General features: G+C 39.8%; 1 pseudogene; it reads left to right on the forward strand.

The window, feature by feature from the left end:
* The first annotated feature begins 63 nt into the window (after positions 1-63).
* LOC129861426 (tubulin alpha chain-like) lies at positions 64-4,975 on the forward strand (annotated as a pseudogene).
* The last annotated feature ends 1,149 nt before the right edge of the window (positions 4,976-6,124 follow it).

The following is a 6,124-nucleotide window of genomic DNA, read 5'->3' on the forward strand; positions in this document are numbered from 1 at the left end:
GCGCAGCGTCGTAAGTGATGTTAATTTATTAAAACAGACCACTAAACAAAATAACAAAAGAGCATGAACGAAAACATCCTGTCAGGTGCAGCAACACAAAACAGAAAACAACTACCCACAAAACACAGGTGGGAAAAGGCTACCTAAGTATGGTTCTCAATCAGAGACAACGATAGACAGCTGCCTCTGATTGAGAACCACACCCGGCCAAACACACAAATAGAAAACATAGAACACAAAACATAGAACACAAAACACAAAACATAGAATGCCCACCCCAACTCACGCCCTGACCAAACCAAAATAGAGACATAAAAAGGAACTAAGGTCGTGGGGCGAAGCACAATTGGCATAGCGTCGTCCGGGTTAGGGAGGGTTTGGCCGGTAGGGATATCCTTGTCTCAGTATGTAAAAAATGTAATGAAATGTAAAAAAGTTAATAAAAATGTATGCACTCCACTGTAAGTCGCTCTGGATAAGAGCGTCTGCTAAATGACTCAAATGTAAAATGTCATGTAAATGTCAGGGCGTGACAATACTGCAGTTACAATTTAGTGACATTTTTCTAATTTGTAAACATACTAACTGTAATTGTAGTACTGCAGTTTTGGAAATGTAACTGCAGTTATACAGTGTTACTTCAACTTCCAAAAGTAGGTTCTGAAGATGCTTACTTAAACCACACACATATGGAAGAGATACTTTGACCTATTCTACTCTGATAACCAATTGGGAAAGGCATATAAGATCTTCCAATCAGTTTCGACAAAGTCTGTGTGGTAGAAATGTAATATTCATTACATACTACTGTATACTGTTTAATTAGTTTAACTATGCTGTTTTTACTTCGAGAATTTTCCATTGTTATATGTTAGTATTTTTGCTGATACAGGCATGTCTTATGTGACTTAGTCATAAGTCTGGGCGTACAGATAAGAGCCCTTTGGGTGCGACCGCAGTATGTGACATCCTGTTTTCACAATCTACAGGAACTTAGATGTGTGGAAACATGCAGGAAGGAACAGACAATGGTGGCAACGTCAACTATCTTAATCTGAACAGATAAGCTAAATCAGCTTTTACACACCATGTTCCATCCCTGTATCCACCCATCTGCTAAACTGCCACATAGACAAAATAGGTTGTACTTTTTCTATAAGAGGAGAGAGACAACTCTGTTCGTTGGGCTTTCCCAACAATGCACTGATCGAGTGGTTGTTATTGATTGCTTTGTTTTTTCAAATCTTATAAAATTGTTGTTTGAAAGAATCTGCAGTCTCTCTTCCTGTAGAATTTCTCTGACATCTGTCCACTGTATCATATAAGTATAAATTGCTGCAACTTTCAGATTTTCTATCAGACTTCTTAGTACAGTCTCCCAAAGATAAGCCTGTGAGAGTTAAAATAAAATAAAATAAAATTTCTCCGGAACCACATCTTGAAATTTCTCAACTTAAACATGGTGTCACGCCCTGACCTTAGCGATCCTTTTTATGTCTCTATTTTGTTTTGGTCAGGGTGTGATTTGGGTGGGCATTCTATGTTCTGTATTTCTATGTTCTGTATTTCTTTGTTTCTGGCCAAGTGTGGTTCCCAATCAGAGGCAGCTGTCTATTGTTGTCTCTGATTGGTGATCACACTTAGGCTGCCCTTTTCCCTTTTTCTGTGTGGGATCTTGTTTATGTGTTTGTGTGCAGGGAGTTTGCACATCGAAGCTGTTCGGGAGGTGTAGTCTTTATTGTTTTATCCTGTTATAGTTTCACTTTGTGATTAAATTATGTGGAACTCTAAGAACGCTGAGCCTTGGTCTCTTCCTTCCGACGACACCCGTTACACATGAAACACTTATCTCCCTCACTAGCTTTAAGCACCAGCTGTCAGAGCAGCTCATAGATTACTGCACCTGTACATAGCCCATCTATAATTTAGCCCAAACAACTACCTCTTTACCTACTGTATTTATTTATTTTGCTCCTTTGCACCCCATTATTTCTATCTCTACTTTGCACCTTCTTCCACTGCAAACCAACCATTCCAGTGTTATTTCTTTACTTGCTATATTGTATTTACTTCGCCACCATGGCCTTTTTATATTTTATTTATTTATTTATATATATATATTTTGTTTGCCTTCACCTCCCTTATCTCACCTCACTTGCTCATATTGTATATAGACTTATTTTCACTGTATTATTGGCTGTATGTTTGTTTTACTCCATGTGTAACTATGTGTTGTTGTATGTGTCGAACTGCTTTGCTTTATCTTGGCCAGGTCGCAATTGTAAATGAGAACGTGTTCTCAATTTGCCTACCTGGTTAAATAAAGGTGAAATAAAAAAATAAAAAAAATGGTGAGTACACACAAATCATATTATTGTTAGTTTCAATAACTTCATATCTTCTTACAATAGTTAAATCAAAGCTGTTTCTATTCAATTTTTTCAACACAATTTGTCAATTTGACTAAAACGTTTTAGTCATCTTACACAGATGTCGTTTTGTAACCCAAACCGAAACGCAAAACAAAATGATTGAGATTGATAACTTCAGCCAACTACTCTAACATCAGTTCAAAGTCAAGTTGTCTCTTCTTAATGACATCTCTCTCCTGCTTTGATGTCTGCATTGGAAGTGACCCAGGGATAATGACTCACTGTAGTAGCAAATGTAAACTCAGTCATTGGCACTCATAATAAATTGCCTCGTTTATGAAGTAGGCTGAAAGTAACAAGTAACCTGTAAAGTTGATTCATTTCGAACTTAAATATTTCATGAGATATTTCAGAATATCTGACAATAACAAAGAGCATATCAGCAAAGCAGTTTGAAATTAAATGTAAAAAAATTGAGTGCCTTAGTAAAAATACCTTGATTTAACATTTCATATCAAAATAGATGTGGTTAGCAGGTCTACTAAATTAGTTTGAAGTCAAATGCATTCATTATTTGGAATGTGTTGGTCAGATTATAATTGATTTGTCAAATTAGTCCCCCATGGTAGGCTATGATTGATATTTGGTCTAAAAAACACTGCCTGTTGTCTGGTCAATAGCTGATCACTTGTTTCTTCAGTCAGGTGATGTGTACCGGTACCCTATCTTCTACAATGAAAGCACTTTCTGTCATGCCCCAAGCCCCCTCTCCTACAGAGTTGCTAAGAATTAAACAAAACAAACTCTAGGCCATTTCTGTTTTGAAACTAATGAAATATTATTGTTACTATTCCAGTTTTAGATGAATGTTTTGGTCCAAGAATATATTTTGAAATAATAAACAATAAGAACTTTTTTCTTTCTGAAGATTGTAAAGTAGAATTTGAAGGAGATAATTTCCTCTGGATTATGATTTGTCCTATGTGTATTTACAGTTAATACTTGAATGATTTTCAAATTAAAGTGTTATTTCTCTGAGAAAGTTGTATACAACTCTTTCCGCAGTGTGAGTGCATCTCCATCCACATGGGTCAGGCTGGAGTCCAGATTGGCAATGCCTGCTGCAAGCTGTACTGCCTGGAACATGGGATCCAGCCTGATGGACTGGACAGATGCCCAGTGACAAGAACATTGGCGGAGGAGATGACTCCTTTAACACCTTCTTCAGTGGGGCTGGAAAGCATGTCCCCAGGGCTGTGTTTTCTGGACCTGGAGCCCACAGTCATAGGTAAGCTTCCTGTTTACTACATTGGTATTGAGCTCCTCCATTAACTACTGATTTCTCTCCTCAGATGAGGTGCGCACTGGGACTTACCGCCAGTTATCCATGCTGAACAACTCATCACTGGCAAAGAGGATGCTACAACAACTACGCCCGTGGACAGTCCACTATTAGCAAAGAGATCATTGACCTGGTGCCGGACAGGATCCGCAAACTGGTGGCTCTCAGAATGAATAAAATATTTGATCAACTATCTGATTAGAATGTAGACATCTGTCCTCCTTTTATTGATGTGTTTCTCTGACCAGTGTTCAGGGCTTCCTGGTTTTCCACAGCTTTGGTGGTGGCACCGGCTCTGGTTTCACCTCTCTGCTGATGGAGCGCCTGTCTGCTGACTACGGCAAGAAGTCCAAGCTGGAGTTCTCCATCTACCCAGCTCCCCAGGTGTCCACAGCTGTGGTGGAACCTTACAACTCCATCCTGACCCCCCACACCACCCTAGAATACTCTGACTGTGCTTTCATGGTGGATAATGAGGCTATATATGACATCTGTCGTAGGAACCCCGACATTGAGCGTCCCACCTACACCAACTTTCCTCCATTACTGCTTCCCTTCGATTCAATGGTGCCGTTAATGTTGATCTGACAGAGTTCCAGACCAACTTGGTGCCCTATCCACATATTTATTTTCCTCTGGCTACCTATGCCCCAGTCATCTCTGCAGAGAAGGCTTACCATGAGCAGTTAACTGTCTCGGAAATCACCAATGCCTGCTTTGAGCCAGCCAACCAGATGGTGAAATGTGATCCTCGCCACGGCAAGTACATTTCATGCTGCCTTCTGTACCGTGGTGATGTGATGACCAAACATTCTATTCAGTTTGTTGACTGGTGTCCAACTGGTTTCAAGGTTGGCATCAACTATCAGCCTCCCACTGTGGTCCCTGGTGGAGACCTGGCCAAAGTCCAGAGGGCTGTGTGCATGCTGAGCAACACCACTGCTGTGGCAGAGGCCTGGGCTCATCTTGACCACAAGTTTGACCTGATGTACGCCAAACGTGCCTTTGTGCACTGGTATGTGGGTGAGGGCATGGACGAGGGAGTTCTCTGAGGCCAGAGAGGATGTGGCAGCCCTGGAGAATGATTATGAAGAGGTTGGAATTGACAGAAGTAGAAAACAGAACAAAATTAGAAATGGCTGTCTTTCAAATTCTTTATCATAGATCCACCCTTTTCTTTTCACTCCCCCTTTCCATTCCCCCTTTCCATAGATCCACCCTTTCCTATTCTTTTCACCCAGTATGCTCTTTCAACTCCTAACCTTGAACAAAATCACTTTCATGTTGACAATACATTGACATTGTATGGAAAACAAATGTCAGTTTCCCATTTAGAGGTCTTTGTACCATTAGTTGCATAGACCTGTACATGAAGTCATACTGGTGGACTAGGAACACTGAAGTTCCTAGAATCACACAATTTCAAAGTATGTGCTATTACGTTTATTACATATTTATACTAACCTGTAAACAAATAATTAGGTTTAAAAATGGCTTACTTAAACTACTTGAAGCTTAAATAATTGAAATATGAGAGCTTTTCTTTGGAAGAGCAGCTATGGTGGTGCTTGTGTGTTGGGTTTTCAAGACTATAAGTAGGATGAGCCTCTGCTCTGATACCTAAAAAATGTCTTGTCTAGAGGGCAGTGTTGTGCAATAAATTCTTGTCCTGCCGTGAACATGCAGAAACTACCAATAGACACTTACTGTAGTTGGTCGGTCAAATTCAATACTGATAACTACAACATATCACAAGGGTAATATTAAATCAACACACTTAAAGTCCCTAAAAATTCACAGCCATAAGTGCATACAGGGTAGCACTAGACCAAATACACTTAATTTGTTCACCCTCAGAATGCAAACAAATAATACATGCTACAATACTACATTCTATGGTATCTACATTCATTGGGAAAAGTGATATGTACTCCAATTTACAAAAGTGAAAGCCAACTAGGCCTGAGAAGAGCCCAGTCCCAGTTCATAGCCCTGATCTAAAATAGGTCCTGGAATTCATCTTGCCCAGTCATGGGGGGGGGGTCTGTCAAGCTGGCAGAGAGGACAGGTGGGAGTTAAAAATACTGTCTTTGTTCCCACTGCGTTTAGACTCAACATGATATAGGCTCCTTTACAATTATCCAGCTCATTAAATTTATGGATTAGACATGGTTGCAATGGTATGACAAAAATATAAGCAACCATGTGCTGTATCTATGGAAAATTGATATACGAGCAAGGGGTTTGGCGTTGGTATGATGCCATGAGATCAGAAAGAATGCAAACAACAGTATATAGATTATTATGAGTCAATGTGCATGGGTCAGGTATTTACATGTGCCCAGAAGCGTGGTTTACTCATTTATAAGGCCTTTGTACTCCTTGCAGCCTGGTTGGCATGTGTTTATTG

This window comes from Salvelinus fontinalis, chromosome 8 (assembly GCF_029448725.1).
Source record: "Salvelinus fontinalis isolate EN_2023a chromosome 8, ASM2944872v1, whole genome shotgun sequence".
In the NCBI taxonomy this organism is placed as follows: Eukaryota; Metazoa; Chordata; class Actinopteri; order Salmoniformes; family Salmonidae; genus Salvelinus; species Salvelinus fontinalis.